A 17502-nucleotide genomic window follows, 5' to 3' on the forward strand; every position below is an offset into this window, starting at 1 on the left:
TGAGATTATATTTAGACTTAACACACAGCGATGGGAGGGATGTTTACATGTGTGTGCGTGTGTTTAAACTCCAGAATGATGTAGGAATTTTTATTCCTTTAAGTGCCCTTCTGAAATTGGATATTAGACATTCTGAAATGGATGTTAGAGGTGAGGGGAGGCATCTGGGTAGCTTGGGAGGGGCCATATTGCTTGTGTGGTTGAAAGACTCTGGGCTGGAAGGCAGCAGGTCATACAAACCACAGAATGTTGGGACAAGAGGGACCCATCAGCAGGCTTCTGCTGAGACCCCATCATTTTATCTGTGACCAAGACTTGTCTTGCTTGAATGTCACCTCTCCAACCATTGCCCGACCAAATAGCTCTCTTTCCTCTATGCTTCAAAGCTGTTTTATTTATGAAGTACTTCCCTTGTTTTCTAACTAGTTTTGTATGGGTTTGTTTTACACACTAGATCAGGGATCATCAAGCTACAGCCTGTGGGTCAAATTTGGTGAACTGCCAGTTTTTGTCCATAAAGTTTTATTAGAACACAGTGATGCCCATTTGTTTATGAATTGCTCATGGCTGCTTTTGTGCTACAGCTTCAGAATTGAGTAGTTGAGGCAACGACCAAATGGTCTTCAAAGCTTGACTTTCTGGCTCTTTACAGAGAAACTTTGCCTACCTATCCCAGCACCAGAAGGCAAACTTCTTGAGGGCAGGAATGAGGTTTCACATATTTTGCATCTTCCATTCCTTGCTCCCAATAAGATACTCAATAAATACATATTGACTAGACTTGATATACAGTGAATTGATTTGTCAACAATCTTATCCATGAAGCTGGAGCCATCCCCTCTCTCTTTTTATTTCCTAAGCAATTTGTCCCACTGTCTGACCACTTTGTGCCCCAGTTTTCTCTCTGTAGAAAGAAGACAATTTTGTCAGCTCTGTTGAGTTCACTAATCTGTGGTGAGGATAGAACAGGAAAGTAGAATATCTTACCCTAACTGTGGGCCTACCTTCCAGTCTTCTGCATAGTTCTGGCATAGCCTAAAAATAACACTTCTCTTTTTGGGGCCCTCTTGCTCCCCTGTCCCCACACTTTCAGTGCTCCCATTTGCAGGCTCCCATTTGCCTTAAGGCTAAAGTTCAGCACTCACTGCCTGGCATTCAGGAGTCTCTTTGCTTTGACCCTGACCTGTCTGTCCTGGTCTCTCGTTCTGTCAGTGTTTGTTTCATTCAGAGCCTTCTGCACACTGTCCCCTGCATGTGCCACCTTTGCCTGGGAACCCCCTTCCCCTGGCCCCACTTTGGAGGAGTGCCTTCCTTTTCCCTTCTTCTCTGTTGTCTGCTGCCTGTTGGCCTTTGCAGTTTCCCCTAATGTCTGACCTTCCTGGAGTCCTTTGACCTTGGTCAGTAGGAGTGACAGTCTCCTTTGTAGTGTAGTGGTTTTTTTTGTTTTTTTTTTTAAGGTTTTGTGCATCCTTGTTAAAAACAGGGACCAGACCCCAGACCCATGGAATGAGAGCACAAGCCTCTTTGTTTGATTGTGTTTTGAACAAGCTCCTAATGGAGTTATAATTCTGATTGAAGTTGGAGGATCACTAACTTCAAATTATCTTTTTATGGGACTCTTTCTTGTCTCTTCAGATTAACTGTAAACCTCTTGAGGGGAGATCCGGGTCTTATTTTCCTTTTCGGAGCTGCAGGCCTATTTGGAGCTCGGGGCAGTGAGATGATTTGTAGGTGAGATAATCTCCTGCATCAGCCTGAAGTCTGGTAGGCTCTCAGTAAACATTTGCTTATTGATCGATCCCAGACGTGAAAGTGCCTGGGAAAGCAAACCATGCTCTGCTTTCTACAGCTTTTGCAAAAAACGTTCTCAAAGCCTGTGCGTTCAGGAGCCCACAACCCAGACACAGAAATCCCACCCCGCTGAGAAAAGTGCACCCGGCAGAATCCTTGCATTTCTTCAGCTCAGTTCTCTTTACTTTGATCTCTTTACGCTTATGAGATAAAGTCTCTTTTCTTCCCTCCCTTTGGCTCATCCCAGTTATGCAAAACCATAGGCATGCAGCCTGACTGCTGGGGAGAAGTTTATTTGGACACTTAAGAATGTAGAAGAGGGTTTAATTTGTGTAATGAGTTTTGCTTTCCCATTTAAAATGCTCAGAGAGACATGCAAGTTATACTGCTTGTTTACACAGGTCCGGACTCTGCGATCTCAGCAAAGCCTCCTTCCCTCTTCAGGGAGTGACGGTACAGCCTTGGTGTTGAGGGCTGAGCTCGGGCCTCATGCTTTACTTCAGCCATGTGGCGGGAGGGAAGTTCAATTCCAGAAAAAATAAGTTCAAGCAGTGTTTGCTTAGAATGCGGGAGGCTGTCATTTCACAAAGCTGGGAGAACAGAGCAGTGTATAGCCAACCGGTCAAACTGGGAGCCTGGGTCCCAGGTCAGGGCCCTCCTCTAACTGGAACAGAAAACTCTTAGGCTATCATGGAAATAAACTGGAGTCAAACAACCAAAACAGATGATCAAAAAACTGTGGTAGCAGTCAATAGGGAGGGCAGATTTGGGAAAGTTCTCTGTGCTCCTTGGTATGCAGATAAACACTTCTTTCCTGTGTGTTTCCATTATCGGCATGTTTTATTTTTTCATGTAGGGAAAAAATATGGTTCTTCAACTTATTCCCCTCCTCTCTTCCTCTCTCACAATTTTACTCCATTAATATTAGGCTTAATTATTCCAATTTATTTTAGTACAGGTTAATGGTGTAATGTTAAAAATGAATGGACCCTTCATTTTAAAATAGGCAGTAATATTTAATATCTGATTAGAGCTCAAATAATTTAACACTGCATCTCTATTCTGTCATGAAATGCAACAGGAACTTACCCGTAAGAACCTGGATTTGTTGCTGTGCTCTTGAGAAAACCCACAACCCTCTTTCTCTCTTTATCATGAATCTAGACAGTGGAGGACAGTCCTTTCAGAATCCAGAACAGGTATCTTCTGGGGCACAAGAAGAAGCCGTCAAACTTGAAACAGTCTGCATTTAAGTGCTACAACTGTTTTTCCTCTGTCGCGCCTGGAACCAAGAGCGTTGGTGGGAAAAGCTCAGTAGTGTTAGTGTGTGATCCTGTATTACAAATGAAGACAGAATCTGGCACCTTAGCCTCCTCTTTGCAATCGCAGATTCTCTCCAGTGGTGACTGTAAAACTGGCTCGTCCCCTGTCACATTCAGAAGAGGAGAGAGTACACAATGATTTCAGAAACATGTCAGATGAAAACTGGGGTCTTTTATTCTGTGAAGGGAAAATGTGTACTAATAAGCATGTTGTTTGATTTGGACAGTTAATTACATTGTGATATAAAGTGTGCTTGGTCAAACTGGCTTCTATTTGTGTTAAATATGAGAGTTTAGAAGGCCATCTGGCTTGTGTGCTTATGAGAGGGAGGTTTCGGAAAGGAGCTTTGGGGAAGTGGACTTGGCCCAATGGGCAGGGCATCCGCTTACCACATGGAGGTCTGCAGTTCAAACCCTGGGCCTCCTTGACCCGTGTGGAGCTGGCCCTGCACAGTGCTGATGCATGCAAAGAGTGCCATGCCATGCAGGGGTGTCCCCCATGTAGGGGAGCCCCACATGCAAGGAGTGCGCCCCATAAGGAGAGCTGCCCAGGGTGAAATAAAGTGCAGCCTGCCCAAGAGTGGTGCTGCACACACAGAGAGCTGATGCAACAAAAAGATTCCTGTGCACCTAACAACAAGGATAGATTACATAATTTTGTCTTTCTGTGTCTGGCTTATTTCACTTGACATATCTTCAAGGCTCATCTATGTTGTTGCGTGTATCAGGGCTTCATTTCTTTTTACAGCTGAATAATATTCTATTGTATGTATATACCACATTTTGTTTATCTTTTCATCTATCGATGGAGACTTGTGTTTCTTCCCCCCTTTTGCTCTAAACATTAGTGTACAAATATCTGTTGGAGTCCCTGCTTTCAAGTCTTTTGGGAAGACCAAGAAATGGGATTGCTGGGTCGTATTGTACTTCTATGTTCAACTTTCTTCTGCCCTCTGGATTTTTGTAACAGCTATGTATGCGATTGGAGTAATCAACAAATTGTTAACCAATTAGATCCTTGGTAAAGTATGATTAAATATGACATATTAAAGAGGAACAGAGATTAATCATCCTACCCCATAAATCCAGCCCCTCTGCTATCTGTGTCCTTTGTGAATGAGACTTTGCTTTTAAGAAATGTAAACTTTTCTTAAATCTACCTATGGTTATGCCTCCTTAGAATTTCCTCCCTGGGTATGGCCAGGGCTTGGGCTGAAGAAGTGCGGTTGGATGCACTGGCTTCTCCTGTTGCGCCAATGCTGTGGCTGGACTTGGAATGTGGGTGACCGAGACAGGAAATCTCTGGGAGAGCCCCAAAGCCATAATCCTTCAACATCACGCAAAGCCAAGGAGGTTACAGCAAGACCCAGGACTAGCCTTGATCTTGCCCTCCTTGCAGAAATAATTCTTCAGAGAGGGGTAAGCCAGTTTCCCTCAAGGGTGGCCTCCTTATCGTGAAGCTGATGGTTGTTGTATTACTCAAATTCCAGATCTTAGAATATTATCACTGCATGGGCCCCCAAGGCCAAGTGTGTGATACTAATCCCTTTTTGGGGTTAGACTCTCCTAGTGTTATGACCAGTACCCACAGTTACTGCCTTTGAAGTGGAGTTGCTGTGTGTTTGCCAGAGCTTGGATTCCAGTGCCCATTTGTGACCCCATCCATCTTTCTGTGAAACTGGGCCCGTGGTACATTGACCTGATTTCTAGTGAGCTTTTAACTGCTCAGGATGGTATTTGCTGTGGTCAGGCCAGAATGGGGTGAGGGAGAAGCCTTGCCTGGGAGCCCAGGCAGCAAGAGCAAGGGTCAGGGCTGGGGAGGGGCAGGCAGAGCCACAGGATGCAGGCTGGCAAGAACAGCCCTGCTTGTGAGCCCGGCACAGGGATGCCTGCTAGACATGATAGTCCTGGGCCCACGAGCAACCTTTGGAGCCAAAAGAAGGTTGGAGGCCCACAGTGCTGTTGATTGAAGCAGGAGGGGATGGAGATGCTGGAATTGTGTCACCTTGCCAGAGTCGACTTTGCCCCATACACAAATTGGCAGATGGGTTGCTGGCCGGTCACAGGTGCAGACGGATCACAAAGAAGTGGGTCCTTCCTGGCTGGCTGCTTGTTCCCTGCGTTGGGGCCACACCTGCATCTAAGCAGCCATGTGTCTGTGAAAGTCAATTGAAAGTCTCATCCAGAATCAAATATGGAACTGAGCCTCAACCACCCAAGTCAAGGAGGCCCCGAAGGGGTGGCTCTGTGAGCTGACCTCGTGGGGTGGGCTTTGGCAAAGACCCGGTGCCCTAGCAGGGACAGGTAACTTCCCTGCAGTTGGTCAAGAAAGGGCAGTACTGCTTGCTTGTCCCTGGGATTCTAGAGGGAAGGAAAGGCTGAGGCTGCTTCTGGGTTTGTGAACATTTGTTTGTGTTCCTAAATCAGAGCTCAGAGATGATGACAGTAATACCAATCGCTAGCAACTCTTAAGCTTTTAGTCCACATATATTAATACATTTATGCTTCATAATAGCCCTATGTGATAAGTGCTAGTTTCTCTGTCTCACAGAGGAGGAAACTAAGGCACAAGAAGGTTCAGTAACTTGCCAAGGTCAGTCAGCTAGTAGGTGACCAAGCCAGGATTCAAGCCTGGGCAGGGTGGCCCCAGAGCCCGCGCTCGCCTCCATGCCCGCTGACCCTGGGGATGTGCTAGGCTTTTGCCCTGTGGGTCTGCATGGAGATGCCTTTGATCTTGCTGGAGAAAATTTCTCATCTTCTAAACCCTTGGAAAATGTGAGGAGTTGAACTTCCCAGCTCTATCCTGAGGGGATGTCTCCTGGATTTGCTGAATTTTTAAAAAAGGTTTTATTCTCTAGGAAGCTTTCTCATGGGGATATCAGAGACTGGTGATGGCTCGCAGCATCAGCCTCCGTTCTGGCTCCCTTCCATCGCTCCTAAAACTTGGGTGCTCTTTGCAGTTTGCTCTGCCTGCACCTGTCAAGGTGTGTGTGTGCTCAGCCACAGCCAGAGACCTGGGCTGGCTGAGTGGGCCTTCATCGGCCTCCCCTCTGCGGTATTGCCATCCCAGGGATGTCACGGTGTGGCTGGGAGGCTTCATGGCCCAGGAGGGATGGCCACATGCAGAAGGTGCCTCTTACCCAAGGAGGGAGAGAATGTTTGGGAGGAAGGTTGGGCCTGGGGGCTGGACTGGCCCAGACCCATGCAGCGGGTTTTTCCTGCCTGGGTGAGAAGTCCAGTCCTTGGAGTTGAACAGCCTGGAGGCTGTCCTGGCATGGGCTTTTCAGAGCCTGGGCCCTGGTTGGCACTTTCGTGCCATTTCAGATGGAGTAGTGGTCGGGCAGGCAGCTGCTGGAGCCCTGTTGCCACGGTAACCCTGACTCCACCACTGCTTAGCCACGTGACCGTAACCACTTCAGGCAGGCCCAGCTACATAATTTGCAGGGTCCAGTGGAAAATGAAAATGCAGTGTCTCTTGTTCAAAAAGTTAAATTCAGGCTTCTTGGCATGGCATCAGAGTCCCTCTGCCACTGGGCACTGCTGCCTCCCCAGCCCCACCTTGCTTCTTCTGCCCTTTCTGCTCTTGGGCACAGCCCGCTGCTCCGAGAGCCCTCACTGGCTGCTTCTGCTCCTTTGCTCTTCCTCTTCTCTCCTCAAGGAAATGCCCTTCCCCTTCCTTGGCCAGCAGCACTGCATCCTCCTGTGGCAGCCACCTTCCCAGGCTCCCACCTTCTTCCTCCTTTCCTCTCCTCCCTCTCTGGTTTCACAGCTCCCTGCTCTGGGATGCCCTGTTTGGATAACGAGAAACAGGGAGAAGCCCAGAGACTCCCAAGAGCTGGGGGGCTGGTGCTTAGCACAGGGGCAGCAGGCCTGCAGGGGAAATGGCTCACCCATCAGGCGACGTCTGTCCCATGCCTGATCCCTGCCAGGCACTCTTCTGGGCTTGGGCTGTAGAGGTGAAGATGACAGACACCGCTCTGTCCCATGGGGCTTACATTCGAGTGGAGGAAGATAGTGACACATATATTGACAAATTGATGGGGAAAGAGTTTCTGGTCATCAGAGAAGTGGAGGGGAGGGTGGGTTGTTTAAGATAAGGAGGGCAGGGAAGGCCTCTGAGTGCTGCATGAGGCAGGACACTGGGCTGCCAGAAGCTCTGGGGTCTCCCAACCCCCTCTGCCCATTTCGTCTTCAGCCCCATGAGATGGTGAGGGGCCGTCAGTTTTCTTTGCCCCAGTGCCCACTGCACCAGCAGCCTGAGAAGTCACACCCTGTCTTTCCATCACATCCCTCCCTCCGAGTAAACAGCATCCACCCTCAAGGTTTCTGCCTCGTGGATGGGCTGCTGGTTTCCCATAGACCCTGCTTTGGAGCCTCCTGGCATTTTATCCCAGCCACGGAACTTAACCCAGAGCCCCTTTTTGAGATCCCTGAGATGGCTGGGAGTTTGGAGCTGCAGGGAACTGCAGTGATGGACCTGGCTGACCTCTTCATTTAAGAAGGTGAGTCCCTCGGTCACGGGGCTGAGAGGCAGGGGCAGGTGCCGCATCCCGGTCTCCTGACCCTGCGAGAAAGGGGTCATTCTTTCTCTACTTTTGATTTTTGATGTTCTTGGGGGATGCCAGGGGCAGGCCTGAGGTTGGGACATTTCAGTCATGTGGGCAACCCTCACGCGCAAGAGTGCGCCCGTGAGGAAAGCCGCCCAGCGTGAAAAGAAAGTGCAGCCTGCCCAGGAATGGCACCGCCCACACTTCCCGTGCCGCTGACGACAACAGAAGCGGACAAAGAAACAAGACGCAGCAAACAGACACCAAGAACAGACAACCAGGGGAGGGGTGGAAATTAAATAAATAAATAAACCTTTAAAAAAAAAAAAAAACAGCCCAGAGAAAGGCCCACTGGCCGAGACTGGGCTGTTTCCCTGAAGCGACTCCTCTTACGTATCACCAGTTCTTCTTTGCAGGAGGTGCCCGGAGCTGCTGGCCTCTAATCCCACTGGCTTAATTTAGCTCCAGGCCGGACAGAGGCTGGGCTAATTATAGCCAGCTGGCCATGCTGGGCACTATAAATAGTGTGGGATGCACCTGTTGGGTCGTTAGTAGGCATTTATCAAGGATTCCGTAGCGGGCTGGACACCAGGTGTGGACAGGAAGCACCTAGAAGCTTTGAACTGTGCTGGCAATTTACAGTTTAGTCAGAGGGAGTCCGTGTGAGCAGGGGAGTGGGATGGTCAGGAGCACAGGCTTGGGAACCAGACGGCCCAAGTGCAAATCCTGGCTTCACCACTAACTAGCCGTGAAACCCTGAGAAAGTTCCCAGCCTCTGTCCTTCCGTTTTCTCATCTACCAAATGCAAGGTTTAGTAATATCTACCTAAAAAGGATGTTGTGAGGATGAAGTGAGTGTAGGTATACACACACACACACACATAATATATGGGTGTATGTGTATAATCTGTGTATATCATTTAGAATAGCCTAGTATATTACGTGTAATAAGATTGTCATTATTGTTATGTGTGAAATGCCATGAGGATGTCAGAAGCACCCTGGCCAAGCATGTGCCATCCTGTTGGAGGGCTGGGGAGGCCTGGCCCCTCCCACCTGGGCACTTCTCCTTGGACAAGTTGCCTCCTATCCTCAAGTCTCCATTCTTCCTCTGTAACAGGGGGCACCCCGGTTACATTTCATGGGCAGCTGTGAGGATGAAATGGAAGGATCCCGGCAGGGCACTTTACACAAGGCCGAGCACCTAGCGAGCATGAAAGCAGGGCTCATTTGTAATTGTGACCCCTGGCCTGTTGGATGACTCCAGCAGGTCATGCAACATCTCCAGGCTTGACAGATGATCTAATCTGCGGGAGAATGGGACCAGGACCTTAGAGGGCAGAGAGCTGGCAATCCTGAGACCCCCTGGCTGAAGATGGGAAGCTGGATCTTCTTCCTGTGCCATCGTCATGCACCCGCCGCTGGTGGCTCTCACCTTGGGACCTCATGGCACTCTCACTGCAGGGCTGTTTGCTCTGTGTCTCTACCCCTGTGCCCAGTGGGGTTCTGAGTGCCATGCAATGGAGAGTTTTGTCTGTGGTCGTGTTTGAAGAAGATTTAAAGGGACAAGGGACCATTGGCTTAGTGTGGTGAAACAGAGGTCAAAGGACGGAGATAACTGTATTCAGAAGAGCTCTCCTGGGAAAGAGGGGCACGTTCACTTTGTTCTGCTCTCAGAGCAAGCGTGCGTGATGGGAGTTTCAAGGAGGCAGCTCTGTTCTGGGAAAGGGGGAGTTGCCTGCCTTAGACCTGCTTGAAGTGAGAAGACCCAAGAGCTCCGCAGCTCATCTTGGGCTTTGTTATTCAAAGTGAGGTGAGTGGGAGGAGCCGGGGCACAAGCCCTGCCCCAGGCCTGAGACCCAATTTACCTTTTTTGTTGTTTTAAATTTTTTGTAATATGGCACTTTATTTTTAGAGAAGTTTTAGATTTGCCTTCTAATGGGATTCCGGGGAGATTGGCGTGTACATGCAAGTTTGAGAAGCGTTGCTCCAGACCAGGGCTTCTCAAGCCAGGAAGCATTTGCCCCAAGCTACGGCAGAGACATCGGAGGCTTTTGCATGGATCTTGAGCTTGGTTCTCACAGTGCCCTGGCAGCTCACCTGGGAGCTTGTTAGACATGGGATGGGTCAGGCCCCACCCCAGACCTGCTGAATGAGAGATAACTGGGGGTGGAGCCCAGGGCTGTGTTTTCACCAGCCCACCAGGGGCTCAGGTGCAGATTGAGAAGCAGGAGCTGGAGCTGGCTATCAGCCCTGACTGCACCTTGGCGTCACCTGGGGAGGGAATCACATACAGTGCCTGGGTCTCACCCAAAGAGGTGTGCCTGTGCCATGGCCACTAGGATTGGTAAAAGCTCTGCAAGGGATTCTCGGGTGCAGCCAGGCTCCAGAACTGCTGCTTGAGGCCTATAAGTCTCAGTTTTCTCAGCTATAAATTGGGCAGAAGAGCCCTGTTTACCTGCCGGGAGAGGTGAAAGTACCCGCTAAGCTACCATTTAGCTTCCTGGGCCCAGGAAAAGTGCACAAAGGAGACAGGTTTCCTTCCATGAGGAAAGGTGCAGCAGGGGTGCTTGCCCTGGGCCTGGAGGGAGGGTGGTGGGGCCACGTTGTAGACCTTCTGCAGCATCGGAATGGAATTGTAACGTGGCGACTTGCTGGCCTTCCAGCCAAGCACTAAAAGAGCAATGTCCTGCTTGATGCAAAAGCTCTGCTCCCAAAAAGGACATGGCCAGTTCCTGGAGAGCCCAGTTTGCACAGCCTCTTCCTTTTATGCTTCCCACACTCTGCCACTGCTGCCCAGTTCTAGGGCTTGCCTTTTTGTGTGGCCTTCGTGCTGTATTCAGGGAGGAGGTTGACATCTGTTCCTTGCCGGCTTCCCTTGCATTAGAATGGGGAGGGGGCTGCTGGGGCACTGGGCCCCCTGGCTCTCAGTACTGGTGGTGGCAAGAGTGAGGTTTAGAGAAATATTTACGCACAGTAATCCCTCTGCTATGCCACTGCCCATCTCCCGGGAAGCTGTGGAGCAAACGCAGAGTTCTGGCTGTAATTTATTGAGGGGATGCGCTGAGCCTTCCAAGGGTGAGGATGAAGCTGGAGAAGGGGGGCAGGGTGATCATGGCCTCCAGCCCCAGTCCCTTTAGCGGCCAGGGTCTGAGGGCCCTGAAAGTCACCAGTAACTCCAGCTACAAAGGAACAAACTGTACATGCGTCATGCACGCTCAGTTCAAAGCAGTGTGGACACCAGGTGTGGCAAGTAGTCAGCATCTTATCTTAAAAACCAAATTATATGGCCCTTACTGTGTGCCAGGAGGCACTGTTCTAAGTATTGCCTCATGGCATCCTCGCAACAGCCCTGGGAGGTAGGTGCCATTATTTCCCTCGTTTGCATGAGCAGTTGCTTCTCAGGGTCTGTGATGGTCAACTTCTGCTTGGCACAGATGGGGAAACTAAGGTCCAGAGTGTAGGGACCTGCCCAAGGGGTCAGAGTGAGGAAATGGCAGAGACAAAATGAGAAGTCAGGTCTCCATCGTTAAGGCAAATCTTGAAAAACAAAAAGCTTAGCCAGGTCTCTTCTTGGTTTTCAGTTTAGGTAGACTTTATTACCAGGGCTTGGATTATGTAACAGCAGAAAAAAGAATTCCCCAGGTATTTGTGCTGAAAAGATTTATAGGAAAGCATCGAGTATGGTAAATTCAAAAACTGAAGACCATTTCCCTAGTAAGAAATACCTGTACATTATGAGTATGTGTCTATCTATATCTATGTGCATCTACCTACACATATAATACATATATCATGTATACAATGATAGATTATACATATACACCATACAGAAACAAAAGGCCAACAAACAATAGCTGCTCCTACCACATGAGATGCAGCCTGATGTTTTCTTTCTGTTCTATTCCATTTTATTAAAAATGATAGCCCATGGCCCATTAAGCAGACTTCTACTGGGTTAAGTCCTGCAGTTTGCAAACTGTTGGTCTAGTCCAGCTCTCTCACATTACAGAAGGGGAAGCGGGGCCTTGCTCATGTGCCACATCTTTTAGTGGGCTCCCCTCCTGCCTGCCCCTACCATTGCACCTGCGGCTTTTGCTGAGAACCTTTTTAGGGTGTTGCTGCTGGGTTCTCTGAGGCTTCTGGGTTTTGAGGCCTGGTCTATCGCCCCTTCCTGTCCTGTGAACATGCTGCAGACATGGGGCTCTCAGGCCTTCCCTGGCCTTTGCTGTCTCAATGTTTCTGTGGCTCCAGGTCCTTGTTCTTTTCAGCTCCTTCTGAGAAGCAGAGCTGGGACTTTGACACTGCATCCCCAGGAGTTGTGGGCTAGTGGATATGGGTCTTAGGGACTTTGAGAGAGGATTCATTTATCTAGACCCCAAACCCCTTGTTCCCAATTCTAAAACCAGTCCCCCAAAGCTTTGAAATGTGAGGGTTTTCATGTAATTCATTTGGGAGCAAACTGACCTGAACTGACAGGAGGCTGTTCATTGCCTTTATTCATTCAACATGGTGTGACTATTCAAACATCTCACGGGAGAAATGCTAATGTGTTTGCGATGTGCAGCCGAAACCTCATTCACCTTATCAATTTTCTAAAACTTAAAATAATCTGAATTCTAAAACACATCTGATGCCAAGAGTTTTGGTAAGAGATTGTGGACCTATAGATATATTTGAAGTGTGTGTGTTATTGATTAATCAATGAATATTTCTTGAGAGAAAAGATTGATAGACAGCAGAAAGGATACAGGACCGGCTTTCAGAAAGTTGACTGTGAATAGCTATAAAATGAACCTCTGAGGGTTTTTGTGGGGTGAAATGAGTGATGGCAATGGAAGCACTTTGTAAACAAGCTTCGTACCTGTGTATGGTTGGGTGTAGTATGGCTTTTTAAAAAACTCTGAATTATATTTTCTAACCCTGCTCTGCTTTCTACTTTTTACAATGTCCATGTGTTGTGCGTGTGGGTTGAAAAGGTATCACTTTTGTTTTGCTGTGCCCTGATGAAGAGTAACCAAATGCAAAATAAAAAAGACAGAGCTACAGCTTTGCATCTTTGTCGAATCTTTTCCCATCTCCTCTGCTCTTTTCAAATATTTTCTTCCTCTTCTCTGTCCTTCCTTCATGATATTTCAGGTTTCCCTTTATAAGGACTGTTGCCTACAAACTGGCATACATTTTTTTCTTTATGACTATTGGCCTTGTAGGGCATTAAAACCTCACTGTGTTTTCTTTTTCCTGAGAAATGCTTCACAATTTCAAAGTTTTTTGAAGTTTCTGCTTTAGAGGGCCCTGGAAACCTTGGACTCCTGAGACAAGAGCAAGGCTTGTCCAGCTTAAAATCAGAACCATCGAGACAGCAATCCTCAATAAGGAGGCATCAAAGACAACATTTCCTATAAAGTAGCATACACGGTTTTCCAGGATTTGAAGTGCTGTAATAGCCTGCAAGTAAGACTGATTGGGACTCCAGTGTCCTGCCTGGTTCGAGCCTGATGGTTTCGTGTGGTGGCTGTGTCACCTGATGTCACATCTTAACATGGGGTCTGTGCTTGTGTATCATAGGGCAATGACCTTGACCACGCAGGTCTGTTTTGAGGGCTCAAGGAGATTTGTATTTCAGTTGTATTTGTAAGCATCCTTATTTCCCTTTCCCATTACTGCGCTGGATTCTGGAGCCCAGATCATCTCCCCCACCTCCATTTCCCTTGGGAAGGGTCCAATCCTACAATTTCTCATTTAATGAAATTCACTCCTCAGATGAATAAGGGGACTTGTATTCATAACTGCCAAAACTTCCTCCAGAGACTGTTATTTGCTCCTGAGTTAATGTAATTATTTGGAAGCTGGCAGGGGAGCCTGGCTGCTCTGCGAGGGGAGGGCAGGGCTGACCGAGAGGCAGGTCACCTGCCAGAGGGCTGGGGCCTGGGCAGCACAGTCCTGGCCAGGCCTCCCATCCCCAGGTGGTGATGGATGGTGTGGCCTCTGAGTTGGAGAGAGGCACGAATGTGGTTGACATATGACAGACCCGGACCTTGGGTGGGCCCAGCCTGAAAATCCATCCCCGATTAATCTAATCCTAACTCTTGGGAGATTTGAGCTTTGCATGAATTTGAACTCTACTTTAGGGCTTGGCCCAAACCTGTTACATTGCTCTGCAGGCATCCTGCCCCCTTCCCCCTTGGTCAGCTCTGCCAGAGGACAGGACATACCAGGGCTGTCCCAGTGTGGGAGCTCCCTGAGCAGCAGGGGTGGTGGGGAAACAGGAGAGCTGTCTCCCTTCTTTCCCCCCACTTCCTTTCTCTTTTTCCTTTTCAGTTTCTGCTTTACTGTTCTTTTTTTCCCTCTTCCTCTACTTTTTTCTTTTTCCCCTATCTCTCCCTCTTCTTCCCCTCATTCTGTATCAGAGGAATGCAGGACCTTTTTTTTTTTTTTTCATTCTGGGAAATGAATACAGTGAGAATTTGGGGATTAGATCTCATCTAGGCTTGCCTGAGCAATGCTTGATGCACACTAAGTTTTTAGAAGGAGTCCTGGACATTGGAATAGCTTCTGAACTTTTCCTGGTGGGAGGCCAAGTCATCCCAGTGGAATTCTACCCAGGAAGGGCAGCAGTGGCAGCCTGGAGAAGGCGATGGCAGGGGACCCTCTCCCCAGGGACACAAGCTCGGCCGGCTGGGGACCTTTCTGCCCAGCCCAGCCTTGGAACTCGGCACGGTCAGGCCTACTGATGACGCCACCAGCCTGTGGTGGGACAGCTTCAGGCACCAGCAGGCCACTCCAGAAATGCCAGGGGTAATCGGAAACTTTATTTCAAATGCTTTCCCCAGCATTCATGGGTGGCCAGAAGCACTTTTGCTGTGGCACTTCTCGGGTGGCTGCCCTAGGCTGGGCCGGGGCAGACCAGGGAGGCCTGAAGCCAGCTTCCATCTTCCCTGGACAGGGACCCTGGGAGCAGGATGGAGGGACAGTCCCCAGAAGCCTGCAGCTTCATGCTCTTGGGATTCCAGTGCTATAGGACCCTGGAGAGCAGAATCATGGGGGACATTGCTAGGCAGGAGTTTTCAAGGTATTCTACTTTAAAAAATATTTTCTTACTATTTTTACTTATCACTGCTTCCTATCCTTCTCTGTGCAGTGGGTGAATGTAAGAGAAATGAGGGGAATGAGTAACAGAAAGAAAGATTTTAGGGAAGAGGATATTCCATGGAGGCATGACAGCTGCTTTACCTCTGGCAGTTTGTAGTGGGGAAGAGGCACTAACTTGTTCCGTTTGTCTCCTGATAAGAGAATTAGGGCTGCAGGGAGGCATTTCTCATCTCAGAATTCCAGTGGGGGGGGTGTGGGTGGGAGGCTACATTTACACTGTGGGGCAGCCATGGGGTTGGCTGCTTGCTCCCCCAGATGAAGAGACACTATATGCTGCAGGAGATCACCTCTAGCATAGCACCCATATTAGCTGCCAGTTACTGATCCCTCCTAACGTGCGGGGTGCTCAGTGCTGTCCCGGGATCAACCCATTTGATTCTCACAGCTCCCTGCTGGGCAGGAGCCATTGCCAACACCATTTTCCTGATGGGGAAAATTGACACACAGAGTCCAGTCGCCCAAGTGCACGGCTAATTAGAGTTAGTGACAGGGCCTGAATTCTCCCTGGGGCAGTCTGACGTCAGCCCCTTCCCCTCCTTCCCACTCCCATCTTCACCCCCAGGCCCTGCTCCACTCTTCAGCATCAGCGTCTGCTTCTCAATGATGTTTTAATTGTGGGTTGAATGGCCAGGCTCTTTCTTTCACTCTTTCCCCTCTCTGCTTTCTTTTTTATCATAGTCTTAACTATCATATTAACATATTACCTTATAAACTAGTTGAAAAGGTACCACTTTGGGTAGATGTGCTTGGAAGTGAGAGCTCTCCCCTGCCTCCCTGCCCCGCTCCTGCCCGTTTCTCTCCTTTAAGGGAGAACCTACCTTGGAAGTTGTCATCTACATATGGGATGGCTCTGCTCTAGAGGTATTCAGGAGGGTACTGGGTGGGAGGACTCGAGGACATGTAAAAAGCCCAGTCAGTCAAGGCCATTCCCAGGGTGTCCCCTGATGGCCCTCTTCCTGGGTAGAGACGGATGCTGCCAGAAGCGGGATTTGCCCGGAGGTGGGCGCAGCAGGCCCTTCTCTGCATCTCCCTGGAGTTACGTCCTGCTCTGCCCGCTCAACTCAGCTCCCTTCTGCAGGCTGTCCTGCACCAGCTTAATCTTCCCCCCACGCTGACTTCATGTCACTCCTCTGAGTTTCCTTTACTTCCCTGAATGCTGAGAGCCGGAGCTCCTCAACCCCAGAGTCACAGCCTCTGCTCTCTGACCCCAGCTTGCTGTTCCAACCTACCCTTCCTTGTCTGCCCTCTGTGAACTCCCACCATGCCCAGGCTGGCCTGGCAGGGTGTCCTAAGTGCGCCTTCACAACATCCTTGTCTTTGTCTGGGATTTCCTCTCCTCTCCTATTGACCCAACTCTTGCTCATTCAGGATTCAGCCCATTCTTTCATTCACTCAACACTGGGCCAACTTCAGGACAGAAAGAGGCTGCAAAGCTGAGACCTAACAGGGCAGGTCTCTCACCCGTGGAGAGCCCTGGGCCTAGGAAGGGGCATGTATAAAAGTACTTTAAAAAAATTTTTTTTAGGAGGAACGGGGGATTGAACGTGGGAACTCCTAAATGGGAAGCAGGCACTCAACTACTGAGCTACATCTGCTCTAAAAAAGTACTCCCCCCCACACTTAAAATTTTTTTAAAAAGATACTTCGATTACCTAAATGTTACAGAGATTATATAGGGGATTCCCATATGCCTCACTCGCACACCTCCCACATTTTCCCACATTAGCAACATCTTTCATCATTGTGGTACATTCATTGCAATTGATAAACACATTTTGGAACATTGCCAGTAAGCATGAATTGTAGTTTACATTATAGTTTACACTCTCTCCCGTTCGTCTCTGTAGGTTATGGCAGGATATATAATGGCTGTATCTGTTGTTGTAATGTCATTCAGGATGATTCCCAAGCCCAATAAATGCCCCCTATTAAACCTGTTTTTCCTTTTCCTTAACCCCAGAACATCCATGGGTCACTGCCTCCACACAATGGTATTTCTTCCATTGCTAGAATCACAATAAATCTATAATAGAATACTAGTAAGTTTATTTTAGCCCATAGCTTGTTTCCCAATCCTGGGGACTCTGGGATGGTGATGCCCACTCCACCATTAATTGAGGGGGCTTCAATCCCATACATCCCATGGATGGGACTCTCTTACAGTTGTAGGCACTCGCGGTTTCTTGCTAAGTTGTTTGTCCATCATCTTCTCCCTGTTAGTTGTCATCACACAGAGTGCCTCTCTGGGGGTAGAGTATAAAGCACCCAGTAATGCCCTCCTCTAGGAAGCCTTTATTGATTGCTTCTGTCACTGTGAACCTGCCCTTCCCTGGAACCCTACAGATCATCATCTCAATTCTTCTCTTTTGGTTGCTTGTTTTCTGCCTGGTATAATTCACTTTCTTTTATTGCCAATGTCTCTTGGCCTCTGTCCTCAAGGAACATACCACACTGCCTAGCACTGCACTGTGTGTGCCTATTAATAGGAATGTGCACTTCTATTGAGCTCTGACTTCAATGTGTGTTTGCATCCGTGCTTCCCCTTGATTCTCCTAACAGCCCTGTGTGACGGCAGAACAGAGCGATGAGCCCCATCTGCCAGAGTGTACGTGGCTTGCTCATGGCCGTGTGGTTGATAGGTGGTAGAGCCCGGTGAGGACCTGGGTGCTGTGGTCCCCACCCTAGTTCTGC

This window comes from Dasypus novemcinctus, chromosome 6 (assembly GCF_030445035.2).
Source record: "Dasypus novemcinctus isolate mDasNov1 chromosome 6, mDasNov1.1.hap2, whole genome shotgun sequence".
In the NCBI taxonomy this organism is placed as follows: domain Eukaryota; kingdom Metazoa; phylum Chordata; class Mammalia; order Cingulata; family Dasypodidae; genus Dasypus; species Dasypus novemcinctus.